This window comes from Scyliorhinus torazame, chromosome 1, assembly GCF_047496885.1.
Source record: "Scyliorhinus torazame isolate Kashiwa2021f chromosome 1, sScyTor2.1, whole genome shotgun sequence".
Lineage (NCBI taxonomy): Eukaryota > Metazoa > Chordata > Chondrichthyes > Carcharhiniformes > Scyliorhinidae > Scyliorhinus > Scyliorhinus torazame.
Window position 1 is genome coordinate 16,919,416 of NC_092707.1, and position 17,073 is coordinate 16,936,488.

At 49.9% G+C, this 17,073-nt stretch overlaps 1 protein-coding gene across 3 annotated transcripts in view; it reads right to left on the minus strand.

Moving 5' to 3' along the window:
• tango2 (transport and golgi organization 2 homolog (Drosophila)) overlaps positions 1–17,073 on the minus strand; it is a 368,109-nt gene that overhangs the window by 308,102 nt on the left and 42,934 nt on the right. The window contains exon 1 of one of the 3 annotated variants that reach the window (XM_072470976.1): positions 4,509–4,529. The exons of the other annotated variants lie outside the window; for them this stretch is intronic. The gene's annotated coding sequence lies outside the window, so the exon portion shown is untranslated. Of the gene's footprint in view, positions 1–4,508; positions 4,530–17,073 lie in introns of those variants that run through there. 3 annotated transcript variants of the gene reach the window in all.

The window sequence follows — 17,073 nt, forward strand, 5'->3', positions numbered from 1 at the left end:
TCTCTGCCCTGCTTTCTCTGGTCATGCTTTACACACTCTCCCTTCCTGCCTTTTGTTTCCGTCCCCACTGACTTCCTACATCGGTTCCCATCCCCCTGCCACGTTAGTTTAAACCCTCCCCAACTGCACTAGCAAACACACCCCCGAGAACATTGGTTCCGGTCCCACCCAGATGCAGACCGTCCGATTTGTACAGGTCCCACCTCCCCCAGAACCGGTCCCAATGTCCCAGGAATTTGAAACCCTCCCTCTTGCACCATCTCTCAAGCCACGTATTCATCCTAGCTATCCTGTCATTCCTACTCTGACTATCACGTGGCACTGGTAGCAATCCTGAGATTACTACCTTTGAGGTCCTACTTTTTAGTTTAACCAAACATGGTCTGGTCTTTGCTTCAGTTTGTATTTCCGATCAAACTCCTGACCATACTGTTGTCACATAATCTTGATAAAGTTAATGTATAAATATTGAGTTAATTCTCCACGAAAGCACGGAACTTGTGACAGACTGAGCAGTTTTGTTGACTGCTCTCTGACTTCAAGTTTCAGCCATTACTGCAGGCAGTTGTTTTCGAAAATAAAGCTTGTTATTCGCCTCTCCTGACCCCTCGCCTGGTCCGCAAACATCTCGCTCTTCCCCATATTAAGCTTATACCCTGCAAACCGGCCAAATTCCCCTAAAATTCCCATGATTTCTTCCATCCTTTCAATTGGATCTGAAACATACAGAAGCAGGTCGTCCGCATACAGCGAGACTCTGTGCTCCAGCCCCCCCACCCCAGCCCCCCACCCCCCTCCGGACCAGCCCCTTGAGGCCCTCAGAGCAATTGCCAGCGGCTCTATCACCAGTGCAAACTGCAATGGGGGGAGGGGGCATCCCTGTCTCGTCCCCCGGTGCAGTCTAAAATAGTCTAAAGTTGTCCTGTTCGTCCGTACACTTGCAACCGGAGCCTGGTACAGCAACCTAACCCAGTCAATAAAGCCCCTCCCAAATCCGAACCGCTCCAGCACCTCCCATAAATAATCCCACTCAACCCGGTCAAAAGCTTTCTCCGCATCCATTGCAACCACTACCTCCACCCCCCCTACTTTCCGGGGGCATTATGATCATGTTTAACAGCCTTCTTACATTGGCCACCAGCTGCCTGCCCTTAACGAACCCCATCTGATCCTCCACAATAACGTTCGGTACACAATCCTCAATCCTGGAGGACAAAATTTTGGGCCAGCAGTTTGGCATCTACGTTCAACAGGGAAATCGGCCTGTAAGACCCACATAGCTCCGGGTTCTTGTCCCATTTCAGGATAAGCGAAATAGTGGCCTGTGACATCGTCTGGGGCAGAACCCCCCTTTCCCTTGCCTCATTAAACACCTTCATCAGCACCAGTCCCAATTTACCAGCCACATTTCAACAGTTAACTAACAAAGCCGTTTCAGGATTACCCAATTGGGCCGTACACATCGCGATCTGGTAATTTTCAGCCAGACATGGACAGAACATTTAAAACATCTAATGGAGTTATTCGATCGACTTCAGGAGACAGGTTTGGTGATACACCTAGCCAAAAGTGAATTTGGAAAGGCCCAAGTCACTTTCCTTGGCCGTACAATCGGACAGGGTCGAATGATCCCACGGGGTGTGAAAACAAAAGTTATTGGGGAGTTTCTGATATCCTCGACACAACGGGAAATAATGCGATTTCTTGGTATGAGTGGATTGTACTGGAAATTTGTACCGAATTTTTGCAGTTTGGTCGCTCCACTGACGGTCTTGTTCAAGAAGCGTAACAAATTCCAATGGACAGCGGAGTGTCAACAGGCATTTGACGGCCTGAAGGCTGTGTTAACCACTGCTCCCGTGTTAGCCATCCCAAATTATACCGAACCATTCAAAGTGGCTGTTGATGCGAGTGATGTGGGCGTAGGTGCGGTGCTTCTACAAGACGACGACGAAGGGCTAGAGCGGCCTGTTGGTTATTTTTCAAAGAAATTGAATTCTCACCAGAAAAAGTATTCCACATTGAGAAGGAGACTTTGAGTATGGTGCTGGCTTTGCAACATTTTCACATTTATATGACCAGCAATCCGTCTGACACCGTTATATATACTGATCATAATCCGTTGACGTTTTTGGAGCGTTTCCGGAATAACAATGCAAGGCTGTTTCGCTGGAGTTTATTGTTACAGCCATTTCATTTAAAAATAGTACATGTGATAGTACAATAGATAATTCCAGCTAGGGGCTGGTTTAGCACACTGGGCTAAATCGCTGGCTTTGAAAGCAGACCAAGGCAGGCCAGCAGGACGGTTCAATTCCTGTACCAGCCTCCCCGAACAGGCGCCGGAATGTGGCGACTAGGGGCTTTTCACAGTAACTTCATTGAAGCCTCCTTGTGACAATAAGCGATTTTCATTTCATTTCATGTGGCAGGACAAGAAAACGCGATAGCCGAAGCTTTGTCACGACTGTGATGAACGGAAGCAGTTTCAGTTGGAGGAAGAAGAACGGGGGAAAAAAGGACTATACTATTATACCTGTTTGCATGTGTTGTTTTTTGAAATGAAAAAGTAATTTACTGTGTGCATTTGTTAAAGGATAGTGAAAAGGTGAAAAAATGAAACCATCTTGAAGTTGATGGTTTATTTTTTTCTTGTTGGGAGGTGTCATGTGAGAGTACCTTTAAGAAATGGGTGTTTTAAGAAATGTACCTTTAAGAAATGGGTGTTTAAGAAATGTAGCTTTAAGAAATGGGTGTTTATCAGTGATGTCAGAGTGTGGGTGGAGCTGGGCTGTCTGTCAGCTTTTTACTTTCGATTTAGGCTGTTTGCTGTAGGGTGTGTTTTCGTTTTGTTTTCAGTGTTGGAGCTGAGGCCAGATAGAGCAGGTGCCCTATTGATCTCTCTGTCATGAAAAGACTATCTCTTGATCATTTGGTGAATTCAGAATTATAAATGTTCTCAGTAGTGAATGTAAACCTAATGTGCTTCTGTTAAAAGGTGTTTCTTTTGTCTTCTAGATGTTGTTTGGGAAGTTATTAATGATTACTTAGTGTTGTATTCTTTGGGGGTTGTATTTGAATTAATGGTTGCTAAGATGTTCACTGTATGTTTCAAAAAGTTTAACTTGAGTTCATAGAATAAACATTGCTTTGCTTTAAAAGTTTTGGATGTACCACACCTGTAGAGTGGGCCGTGTGCTCCCCATACCACAATCTATTAAAACTTGTGGGTCAGGTGAATTCCATGATGCACTTTGAGGTTCTCTAAACCCTAGTCCATAACACATCAGAGGCGGAGACAGTCTGCTGCTTTCCGCACCATGTGCCTTTGAAGCCCTTAGCAAACGTTCTCTGGAGGCCTGGACTGGAGGGCCCCAGCCGATGTACCGCTGTCACTGGCGTTGCCGTGCCACCCTGTTCTGCCTGCTGTCCTTGTGATGCACCAATGTCAGAAGCGGGGGATTCGGAAGAACAGGAGATCGCTGTTGTCTCCCTCGTGGCAGGCACCGGGTTGGTCTCCAACACGGAGGGCCCTGGGGGTATCCATGGGATGGAGAGGCAGCTGAAGTGAGCTCCAAAGGCCTCTGCGTTATAATAACAATAATAATAATCTTTATTATTGTCACAAGTAGGCCTACATGACATTGCAATGAAGTTACTGTGAAAATCCCCTAGTTGCCACATTCAAGCACCTGTTCGGGTACACAGAGAATTCAGAATGTCCAATTCACCTAACAAGCATGTCTTTCGGGACTTGTGGAGGAAACCGGAAAAAACCCTCGCAGACACGGGGAGGGCGTGCAGACTCCGCACTGACAGTGACCCAAGCCGGGAATTGACCCTGGGACCCTGGCGCTTTGAAGCAACAGTGCTAACTACTGTGCTACCGTGCATTTATCCAGCTACACGGGTCCTGGCACATTCCTGTTGTCTACACCATGGTGTTGATACCCAAGGCGATGCTCCTCTGTGACTCAGCCACACTTTGGAGTGCCTCAGTAATGTCCATCTGCATCTGGGATATGCCCGTTATCGATTGGAACATGATACAGAGGCCCTCAGCCATGGTCATCACAGACTGAGCCATGTCTTGGACACCACCACTCAAGACGCTGACCTTGTGCTGTAGGTCTTCCACTGCAGTCGCCACCCTAGCAGTGTTGGCCTCAGTGCCAAGCATTGTTGGCGTCACCTCCTGCGCCCGTAGCCTTTATAACTCCTACAATCAGCAATCGCTGGAATGTCGTAAAAAACCCTCCTGAATCTCCTGGCTGAGTCCTAGCATCTGCATCAGCTCGGGGATAACCTTGTTCAGAGTGCGGCCTGGGTTGCTGGGATCCAGCAGATCTCCAACTGCTGATCCCCTTGGATGTTCCTGGCTCCACCTGATGTGCATCAGCAACTGTGATGCTCACCAGATTGTGCCCCAGAAGCCTGTCCACAAATGTGGCCATCAAGGTGTGTATCTGCGCTGGTGGAAGGTGGGTGTGATAGCTGTGATGCCTCACCAATGGTCTACTCGGAGCTTTCTTCTGAGCTGGCATCCTGGGTGGCAGGGGGGTGGCCGACTGAGGATGGCCTGGCCCCATCAGGTAGAGATCCTGCAAGAGAATGGACATGAGGTCATTGAGAGGGAAGGATCATTTTGTGTGACATGAATTCCCTTGAGAGACATTAGAAACAGAACCAGAAAAGATCAACAAAACCTTCAAGGCCTTCTACCAAGGGCTGTACACCTCAGAGCCCCCAATGGGGGAGTCCGGGATGAAACGGTTCCTTGATGGACTGGACATACCAGTCGTGAGGGAGGACAGAAAACAGGGCCTGGAAGCACCTGGGAGAGATCATGGACAGCATTAGCTCCATGCAGGCAGGGAAGGCGCCGGGTCCAGACGGGTTCCCGGTGGACTTATACAAAACATTTGCGATAGCACTGACTCAGCACCTGCGGGAGATGTTCACAGACTCGCTAGCTAGGGGCACACTGCCACCCACGCTAGCACAGGCCTCAACCTCGCTGATACCTAAGAAAGACAAAGACCCAACGGAATGTGGATCATACAGACCCATCTCACAGCTGAACGCAGATGCCAAAATATTGGCCAAGATCCTCGCCAAAAGGCTAGAAGACTGCGTACCAGAAGTGGTCGCAGAGGACCATTCGGGCTTTGTCAAAGGTAGACAGCTTACCTTGAACATCAGGCCACTGCTGAACGTGATAATGACCCCCTCCGGGGAGAGAACACCAGAGGTGATCGTCTCCCTAGACGCAGAAAAGGCCTTCGACAGTCGAATGGAAATACCTCATAGAGGTACTGGAGCGGTTTGGGCTTGGAACAGGGTTAGCCTCCTGGGTAAAACTCCTACACAATGCTCCCATGGCGAGCATACGGACCAACAACACCAACTCCCGATACTTCCAGCTGCACAGGGGCACCAGACAAGGCCCTCGCCACGGCAGCACTCCCATCCCCACCCAAAAAACACTCCAGCAGCCCGGTGGTGATAGCCCCCCTCCAATCTTGGAACCAACTACGGCAGCTATTTGGCCTGACCGAAATGTCGGACAAAGCTCCCATCTGCAACAACCATAGGTTCACACCAGCGCTGACTGACGCCACCTTCAAAAGGTGGGGACAGGACGGAGCGACAATAACAGTCAGGGACCTACACACGGACAGCAGGATCGCAACACTGGACGAACTGACAGAGAAATTCCAGCTATCCAGGGGGAACGAGCAATATCTGCAACTCAAAAACTTCAGACGAAAGGAGACAAGGACTTACCCACAACTGCCACGACAGACATTACTGGAAGAGTTACTGGACGCAAGCATACTAGAGAAAGGAAACTGTAGCGACATGTATGACCGACTGGTAGAAAGGGCCGACACCGTATAGGACGCAACAAGAAAGAAATGGGAGGACGACCTGGGGATTGAAATAGGGTGGGGACTCTGGAGCAAAGCACTGCACAGGGTCAACACCACCTCCACGTGCGCAAGGCTCAGCCTGTGATACATAGTGGTACATAGAGCCCACTTAACAAGAACCCGTATGAGTAGGTTCTTCCCGGAGGTGGAGAATAGATGTGAACGGTGCCAAGGAGGCCCGGCCAACCAAGCCCATATGTTTTTGTCTTGCCCCAGACTTGCAGGGCACTGGACAGCCTTCTTCGAGGCAATGTCCAAAGTGGCGGGGATGAGGGTGGTGCCATGCCCGAAAGTGGCGGTCTTCGGGGTTTCAGACCAGCCAGATCTATTCCTGGGGAGGAGGGCAGACGCCCTTGCCTTTGCCCCCCTGATCGCCCGCCGTAGAATCCTGTTTGGCTGGCGGTCAGCAGCACCACCCAAAGTTGCAGACTGGCTGTCCGACCTCTCAGAATCTCTCCAAATGGAGAAAATTAAATTCGCCATCCGAGGGTCAGACGACGGCTTCCACAGAACGTGGGAGCCATTCACCCAATTGTTCCGGTACTAGTTTGTGGCCAACAAACAAGCAGAAGAATAGCCAGGTAGCCAAGAATCAGGGGAAAGTAGCCAAAGCATGAGGATTGGATTGGATTTGTTTATTGTCACATGTACCGAGGTACAGTTAAAAGTATTTTTCTGCGAGCAGCTCAACAGATCATTCAGTACATGGGAAGAAAAGGGAATTAAAGATAATACATAATAGGGCAACACAAGGTATACAATGTAACTACATAAGCACCGGCATTTCATTTCATACAATTTACAGTGCAGAAGGAGGCCATTCGGCCCATCGGGTCTGCACCGGCTCTTGGAAAGAGCACCCTACCCAAGGTCAACACCTCCACCCTATCCCCATAACCCAGTAACCCCACCCAACACTAAGGGCAATTTTGGACACTAAGGGCAATTTATCATGGCCAATCCACCTAACCTCACATCTTTGGACTGTGGGAGTAAACCGGAGCACCCGGAGGAAACCCACGCACACACGGGGAGGATGTGCAGACTCCGATGAAGCATACAGGGTGTAGTGTTAATGAGGTCAGTCCGTAAGAGGGTCATTTAGGAGACTGGTAACTGTGGTGATATGCATCACTGTAAATACACAAGGGGTTAATGTAAATACACTATGACTAAGTAAACACTAGAGGGAGCACCAGAGACGTCATGACATGCAGACATACAGCTAATGAACACATAGAATAGGACACGACCAATAGGCAGTCAAGACACCTAGAGGTGACACTACCACAAGGGGGCATTACACAACCAATATACAAGGACAGGGCACACATGCTCTGTCTCTTTTGACAGGTGACACTTAGAGAGTAGGACAGGGGCAGATCAGAAGCATCACACCCACCACGTGGCTTAGGGCAGACTGGTTAGTCAGACTGAGTTACTATAGCAAGATTAGCAGGAGAGTCGAACTCATAGAGAACTGTGCTAATGGTTCAATAAATCACATTGAACTTACCTGGGCATCGAGTTGCAGCCTATGTTATCCCAGAGTACATAACACAACAGTAACAGCGGGGAAAAAGCTGTTTTTGAGAGAAGAAGCTGTTTTTGAGAGGGAGAGATAAACCGGGAAAGGGGGGGGGGTGTACAGCTAAACCTAAGAGGAAAGAAAGGCAAACCACAGGAGGAGAGGGGGAGGGGGAGAGGGAAGGGACAGGGAACAAGAGAGGAGAACCAGGGAGGTGTGTGTGGGGGGGTGGGGGGGGCAGGGAAATGACAGCCGGAAGGAGGGCACGGGATACAATAACAAATTTGGCATCTCCAGGAACAGAGAACAAGGAGAATACAGGCGAAAGACAGGAGGAACGGCTGAAGCGGTGGTGAGCGCGAGACGACAACGGCAGCGAAATCCGTCCGGGAGAAGCAAGTGACAACACCAACACCAGACCCATTCGAGTATTGCTCACTGTAATTGTTTCTCCAGCACCCAAATGTATATTTACCTCCCCAGTCTCCCCCCCGTACAAACAATTGTCTACTTGTGTGTTGTAAATAATTTTGCCAGTTGTACAGAGTTGCTGCTGTTGAGCTGGTGCACAATACCCTGCCAGTTATTCTATTTTATTTTTTATTATTTTTTTTTTTTTTTGTTATGTTTGGGTGTGCTCTTCTCTTCTATATATGTATATATATTTCTTATTCTGTGTAAATAACGGTAAATATACTTTGTTCAAAAACCCAATAAAAAAACATTTATTAAAAAATGAAATCACTTGAGAGGCCTAGGTGGAGGGCCAGTGGATCCTCACCTCTGCAGCGCAGGCCAACCTCGCTGGCAGTGACTGCTCTCTCCCTGGTCAATCCCGTGATCTCCAGGGCCTGTTCCACATAGGGGGTCAAGACTCTGACACTCTGCCTCCTTTCTTGTCCATTTCACGTCTATTATGGCCTGCAGGGACAAATAGAGGGCTTTGTGCATGGACAAATAGAGGGCTTTGTGAGCTGCACGCTTTGACGGATCGGGGGGGGGGGGGGTCTATTGCAGTGGAATGTGTGTGCACCGCAACTGAACTTTTTTTTTTCCAATTAAGGAGCAATTTAGTGTGGCCAATCCACCTACCCTGCACATCTTTGGGTTGTGTGGGCGAAACCCACGCAAACACGGGGAGAATGTGCAAACTCCACTCGGACAGTGACCCAGAGCCGGGATTGAACTTGGGACCTCGGCGCCATGGGGCAGCAGGCCTAACCCACTGCGCCACCGCAACTGAACTTGAAGGGTTGCGCAGGTGGGTACTGAGGAACAAGCACGAAGATCGGATGTGGGGAGGGTGCAAGGTGTCAGCCTGTGATCTGTGGGGGAGGATGGGAATTTTTAAATCTTTATTAGTGTCACAAGTAGGCTTACATCAACACTGCAATGAAGTTACCGACCGTGGAATTGAAGGGAGGCAGACGGAACTGATGCCAGGAGAGAGGTGGTAATTTCACTGATCTCAGCGCAGGTCGTTGGTCTTCTTCTGACATTTCACAGCGATTCTCCTGGTCATGCTGCCTGCATTGACGACTGCTGCCACTGCCTCCAAGGCGGTATTGGTGGCCTTGCTGCTGGCCCTCTGACACTCTCGGGGGAACAAGATGTCTCATCTCGCATCCACTGCTTCCAGAGGCCTGGCCAAGTCAGCATCACCAAAGCGAGGAGCAGGTCTGCGGGCTGCTAGATGTGTATGTTGACTGGAAGTAGGCCATGTGAGAGAGTTCAAAAGCAGCTCCTCTTGTTCGCAGCGAGACACCGAGGTTCGGGTCTGGAGAGTCGGACGGCGGGAAGCTCGTGGGGGCTCATTTCCAGCACTTAAGTGTTGTTAAATACGGGCCGCGATCTCGCCAACGCAGCTGTAGGAAATATCTTGCCAATCATGCCTGAAATTACACTTTGAACTTTTTTATTAATCCACCCCAAAATCTATATTTTGCAAGAAATGCTGGTCTTGTCAGTGACACCCATGAATGAGGAAAAAAATACTTCAGCAGGTCCAGCTTGTCTTGGAAGCTCAGCTCACTCAAATTCAATCAGAAGCTAACTGTATCAACAGTGACTTTTATATGCCCCAAATCACTGATAAACACAAACTGATTTCTTTTAACAAAATTTTCTAGCTAAATTCATTTGCACCTGCAATAATCTTGGCTTTGTGCTCAGAAGAAGAAAAGGTCACAATTCAGATTTAGCTCCAACCGAGACAATAAAAGCCATTTAAAGAACACATCATCATACACCACTTTGTTGTCATGACACTTAATTTACAGATTTGTGTTCAAAGCTGTGCCTTGCATCTACTACATAAAATGCAGCAACATTTTATCCGAATGATGTTATATGTAGACTGCCATCAGGAAGGGCATTCTTGACACACAAATTGAATACCTCGAAGCTTCATGAACAACCAGGCAACTTCTTAGATTGGGGCATGCAAATTGTCAAGTTTCATTCATCACACGATTTTGAAATAAAGAGAGGCTGCATTATACCCTCACCAGCAGCTCAAGAGAGGGATAATCTTGCCAGGCTCCTTTGATAGCACCTTTCACATCGATGACCTGGGAGGTCAGGACAGCAGATGCAGGCGGACGCCACCACCTGCAGATTTCCCTCTGAGCCTCATACCATCCTGAATTTGAACTTTATCATTGTTCCACTGACGCCGTGTCAAAATACTGGAGCTCCCACCCCAATTGCACTGTGGGTGTACTGGTGGGTGAAAGCAGAACTAGGGGGCACCTTTCCCGTAACAGCCTCCCCGAACAGGCGCCGGAATGTGGCGACTAGGGGCTTTTCACAGTAACTTCATTTGAAGCCTACTTGTGACAGTAAGCGATTTTCATTTCATTTCATTTCATAGCCTCAAAATAAGGGGAAGTAGATTTAGGACAGAGTTTAGGAGGAACTTCTTCACCCAAAGGGTTGTGAATCTATGGAATTCCTTGCCCAGTGAAGCAGTAGAGACTCCTTCATTAAATGTTTTTAAGATAAAGATAGATAGTTTTTTGAAGAATAAAGGGATTAAGGGTTATGGTGTTCGGGCCAGAAAGTGGAGCTGAGTCCACAAAAGATCAGCCATGATCTCATTGAATGGCGGAGCAGGCTCGAGGGGCCAGGTGGCCTACTCCTGCTCCTAGTTCTTATGTACACTACATGGATTGCAGCGGTTCAAGAAGGCAGTTCACCACCACCTTCTCTAAGGCAATAAAGGATGAACAACAAATGCTGGCCTCATCAGTGACATTCACGTCCCATGAATGAATAAGAAATATAATAATTGTGATATAAATGTTGATAAACTATCAATCCCTCAATACATGCAATGTTCATGGATGACAGTAACCGGGTAAAACGTAATTAGCCTCAGTAGTGTTAAATCACGGAGAAGAAAATATGTTAGCCTGGGTTCCTGCTCACCACTGCCCACTGCCATCTGGTGGAAAGTGGTAAGTGTGGAGCAGGTTCCCTCTCCCAACGAGAGATAACAGCAAATTACTGCGGATTCTGGAATCTGAAACAGAAACAGAAAATGCTGGACGATCACAGTAGGTCTGACAGCATCTGTGGAGAGAGAAGAGAGCTAACGTTTCGAGGCTGGATGACTCTTTGTCAAAGCTAGAGAGAACTGGAAATAGGGTCAGATTTACATTATGGTGGGGGGGGGGGGGGGGGGGGAAAGAGGCATGGAATTGTGGGGCTGGATAGGGGGCTAGCGATCGGTGGAGATTGACAAACGTGTCGTGGAGGGAAAGACAAAGGGAATGGAAATGGGGATGATTAAGGCTAAGAAGGGTGCTGATAGTGGCCCATGAAGAGATCAGAATGTGTGAATGGCAGAACAGAGGTGAGCGATGTGTCAAAGGCAACTAGGATCAGACGGCTCAAGTGGGAAGAGCTTCACATGCACCTCCTTTGATCTGGTCTATTGCATTTGCTGCTCCCAGTGCAGTCTACTCTACATTGGAGAGACTAAACGCAGGCTGGGTGACGGCTTTGCAGAACACCCCTGATCTGTCCGCGAGCAGGACCCAGACCTTCCTGCCTCTTGCCATTTTAACTCACCGTCCTGCTGTCACGTCCACATGTCTGTCCTTGGCCTGCTGCAATGTTCCAGTGAAGCTCAACGCAACCTGGAGGAACAGCACCTCATCTTCCAATTAGGCACGTTACAGCCTTCCGGACTTACCATTGAGTTCAACAACTACAGACTGTGAACTCTCTCCTCCATCTTTACCCCATTTTTATTTCCATACATTTATTTTCATTTCTTCCATTGATTTGTTTTCCCCTCACCATTGTTCACTTTCCCCGCACTCCACTAGGGCAGGCATTGTCAAACTCGGGGGCGCGACCCGCGCGCGGGTGGGTAGCGGGCAGGTGTTGGGAGGGTCGCGGATAGCTTGATGGAATTCAAATAGTAGCATCAGCACGAAGAAGCATCACTTTGCACCAACATTGAAGTTGTGGCATAAATTGCTTCAGATGCAGTCTTTCAGGCTGTCACACAGATGTTACCATTGTAATGTCAAGGTACCCAGTGTTTAATGCTCATTCAACCTGAAATGATTAACTGTGTTTGTGGTAAAGAGGATTATATCACAGCAGGAGGATGGAAAATTATTTGGAAAGCAATTTCAAAGTGTTTTTGAGTACAAAAAATGATAACACCAATAAAGCAGAGTCAATTTTATCTTCATTCATAAACTGTAGTAATGTTCCAGTGGCGGGGATGTGCTGAGCAGACGCAGGAAAGGTGGCTCTCATCTGGGAAACTTGGAATTAGGCACATTTAGCCCAAAAATCGGCCGCTAAACCAACAAAACCTCTCTCCCCCGCCCCCCCTCAGAAACCGCCACAGAAATATGCCCTCAAACCAGCCAAATGGCCGAAAGGAGGGTAAATCCAGCAGGAGCCAGAAGGACAGAGGTGAGCGACGCGAGGAGCGAGGCAGCACGGGAGACGATTGATCAAGCCAGGTCGCCGATGCCAACACCAGCCGACCCGCTGATAGGCCAATGGATTGAGCTCCTAACCCAGGAGTTCCTTAAACATAGCGCGCCATACAAAAAAATGATGGTGACGGTGAAGTTGGCAGCCACAGATGCCTTGGCTCCTTTCAAGGAGGCGCTGGACAGGATGGAACAGCGATAGGAGACTCAAGAGGCAACGTTGCGGGAGCTTGATAAGGCGGCTACCGACCAAAGACACTGGATCACCTCATTGGAAGCGGAGGTGGCAAAGTTGATGGCGACCCAAGGAGCGCTCAAGGAAAGGGGAGGACCAGGAGAACTGGTCACATGGCCAGAATCTCTGAATTGTGGGTCTGCCAAAGGGCACGGAGGGCAAAACCAACTCAACGGCCGCCTTAGTACCCGACGATCAACCACGACTCGCATCCATGGCAATCGACCAGTCTCGACCAACGCATCCACCAGCGTGAAAGTCAACGGCTCGGTGACCTCCTGCCTACTGGATGCCAGGAGCACTAAGAGCTTTGTACACCCGAATACGGTAAGGCACTGCTCCCTTAAGGTACACCCTACCAATCAAAGTATCTCCCTGGCCTCCGGATCCCATCGCGTAGCGATCCGGGGGTACTGCACGGTCACGCTCACAGTCAAAGGCGTAGAGTTCCACGGTTTTCGCTTTGACGTCCTCCCTAACCTCTGCACTGCACTTATCCTCGGCCTGGATTTTCAGTGCAACCTCCAGAGCCTGACCCTTAGATTCGGCGGACCCTTACCACCCCTCACTGTGTGCGGCCTCGCGACCCTAAATGTCGATCCTCCTTCCCTCTTTGCCAATCTAACTCCAGATTGCAAACCCGTCGCCACCAGGAGCAGACGGTACAGCACCCAGGATAAGGCCTTCATCAGGTCCGAGGTCCAGCGGTTGCTTCGGGAGGGAATCATCAAGGCCAGCAACAGCCCCTGGAGAGCTCAAGTGGTAGTGGTTAAGTCTGGGGAGAAAAACCGAATGGTCGTGGACTACAGCCAGACCATCAACAGGTACACGCAGCTCGACGTGTACCCCCTCCCACGCATATCTGACATGGTTAACCAGATTGCACAGTACCGGGTCTTCTCAATGGTGGACCTGAAATCCGCTTGCCACCAGCTCCCCATCCGTAAATCGGACCGGCCATACACCGCCTTCGAGACAGACGGCCGGCTATATCACTTTCTTAGGGTCCCCTTCAGCGTCACCAATGGGGTTTCGGTCTTCCAAAGGGAGATGGACCGAATGGTCGACAGGTACGTCTTGCGGGCCACGTTTCCGTACCTAGGCAATGTCACCATCTGCGGCCATGATCAGCAGGACCACGACGCCAACCTTGTTAAATTCCTCCGCACCGCCACTCTCCTCAACATCACATATAACAAGGACAAGTGTGTGTTCCGTACAAACCGCTTCGCCATCCTCGGCTATGTGGTCCAGAACGGAGTTCTGGGGCCCGATTGCGACCGCACGCGCCCCCTCATGGAGCTCCCCCTCCCCCAAAGTCCTCAAACGCTGCCTGGGGTTCTTCTCTTATTACGCACAGTGGGTCCCAAACTATGCAGACAAGGCCCGCCCACTCATACAGTCCACTCATTTCCCCCTGACGGCCGAGGCCCAACAGGCTTTCGCCCGGATCAGAGCTGATATTGCCAAAGCTGGAATGCACGCTGTAGACAAAACACTTCCTTTCCAAGTAGAAGGCGACATCCGCCGCCATCCTCAACCAGACAGGCAGGCCCGTGGCATTCTTTTCCCGCACCCTCCATGCCTCCGAAATTCGGCACTGATCCGTCGAAAAGGAGGCCCAGGCTATCGTGGAGGCTGTGCGACATTGGAGGCATTACCTGGCCGGCAGGAGATTCACTCTCTCCTCACTGACCAACGGTCGGTAGCCTTCATGTTCAACAACACACAGCGGGGCAAGATCAAAAATGATAAAATCTTGCGGTGGAGAATCGAGCTCTCCACCTATAACTACGAGATTAAGTATCGCCCTGGCAAACTCATCGAGCCCCCAGGCGCCCTATCTCGAGGTACATGTGCCAGGGCACAGGTAGACCGACTCCGGGCCCTGCACGGCAGCCTTTGTCACCCAGGGGTCACTCGGTTGTACCACTTCATTAAGGCACAAAATTTGCCCTACTCCGTCGAGGAAGTAAGGATGATCACAAAGGACTGCCAGGTCTGTGCGGAGTGCAAGCCGCACTTCTACTGGCCGGACCGCGCGCACCTGAAGGCCTCCTGCCCCTTTGAACGCCTCAGTGTGGATTTCAAAGGCCCCCTCCCCTCCTCCGACCGACACACATATTTCCTCAGTGTGATCGATGAATACTCCCGTTTTCCCTTCGCCATCCCATGCCCCGACATGATGTCTGCCACCGTCATTAAAGCCCTTAATTCCATCTTCACTCTGTTCGGCTTCCCCGCCTACATCCACAGTGACAGGGGATCCTCATTCATGAGTGATGAGCTACGTCAGTTCCTGCTCAGCAGGGGTATCGCCTCCAGCAGAACGACGAGCTACAACCCCCGGGGAAACGGACAGGTAGAAAGGGAGAATGGGACGGTATGGAGGGCCGTCCAGCTGGCCCTACGGTCCAGAAATCTCCCGGCCTCCTGCTGGCAAGAGATCCTCCCTAATGCACTACATTCCATTCGCTCATTACTCTGCACTGCTACTAACAGTACACTGCATGAACGTCTTTCTGCCTTCCCCAGGAAGTCCACATCCGGGATATCGCTCCCAACTTGGCACACAGCTCCGGGAACCGTGCTTCTCCGTAAACATGTGCGGCTCCACAAGGCGGATCCGTTGGTGGAAAGGGTGCACCTGTTCCACGCAAACCCACAGTACGCCTACGTGGCATTCCCCGACGGCCGCCAGGATACTGTCTCCCTCAGGGACCTGGCACCAGCAGGTTCCACCCCCACAGCCACCCTCCCCACCCCCGCTGCCCCCATCACCCGCCCCCCCCCCCCGAGGACTGTCCGTCCTCCCCTGCCCACCCCCGTTGATGAAGAGGATTTTGGCACGCTCCCGGAGTCAACTTCGACCACGATAGCACTAACAACGCCGGCTCCACTTCGTCGATCTCAGAGGACGATCAAGGTGCCGGACCGGCTGAACCTCTGACCGGCCCGCCGGATGACCAGAGATATTTTCTTTTATTGTTCTGTAAATATTGAAGATTGCGAATTGTATATAGTTATCCACCACCCCTACCGGTCTCAATTTTAACAGGGGGTGAATGTGGTAAACCACTGTGTTCTCATATTAAGGGTTGTACGGTAGAACCTGCACTACAGGTTCACCTGGGCCCCTGCATGCTAGCTCCGCCCAGGAGCCGGGTTATAAATATGCGTGGCCTCCAGCTCGCAGCCATTTCATCAGCTGCTGTAGGAGGCCACACATCTGATACTAATAAAGCCTCAGTTTGAATTCAACTTTGTCTCCAGCCAAATTGATCGTGCCTCACTACGAACAGCAAAGGTCCCAGCACTGATCCCTGCGGAACACCACTAGTCACAGCCCTCCAATCAGAAAAGCACCCTTCCATTGCTATTCTCGGCCTTCTATGACCTAGCCAGTTCTGTATCCATCTTGCCAGCTCACCCCTGATCCCATGTGACTTCACTTTTTGTACCAGTCTGCCTGAGGGACTTTGTCAAAGGCCTTACTGAAGTCCATTTAGCCAACATCCACTGCTTTACCTGCATCAATCACCTTTGTGTCCTCCTCGAAAAACTCTATCAAGTTAGTGAGACACGAGCTCCCCTTCACAAAACCGTGCTGCCACTCGCTAATACGTCCATTTGCTTCCAAATGGGAATAGATCCTGTCTCGAAGAATTCTCTTAAGTAAATTCCCTACCACTGACGTAAGGCTCACCGGCCTGTAGTTCCCTGGGTTATCCTTGCTACGCTTCTTAAACAAAGGAACAATATTGGCTATTCTCCAGTCCTCTGGGACATCACCTGAAGGCAGTGAGGATCCAAAGATTTCTGTCAAGGCCTCAGCAATTTCCTCTCTGGCCTCCTTCAGTATTCTGGGGTAGATCCCATCAGGCCCAGGGGACTTATCTACCTTAAGATTTTTCAAGACGCCCAACACCTCGTCTTTTTGGATCTCAATGTGACCCAGGCTATCTACACACCCTTCTCCAGACTCAACATCCACCAATTCCTTCTCTTTGGTGAATACTGATGCAAAGTATTCATTTTGTACCTCGCCCATTTCCTCTGGCTCCACACATAGATTCCCTTGCCTGTCCTTCAGTGGGCCAACCCTTTCCCTGGCTACCCTCTTGCTTTTTATGTACGTGTAAAAAGCCTTGGGATTTTCCTTAACCCTATTTGCCAATAACTTTTCGTGACCCCTTTTAGCCCTCCTGACTCCTTGCTTAAGTTCCTTCCTACTTTCCTTATAGAACATAGAACAGTACAGCACAGAACAGGCCCTTCGGCCCTTGATGTTGTGCCGAGCCTTGTTCGAAACCAAGATCAAGCTATCCCACTCCCTGTCATTCTGGTGTGCTCCATGTGCCTATCCAATAACCGCTTGAAAGTTCCTAAAGTGTCCAACTCCACTATCACAACAAG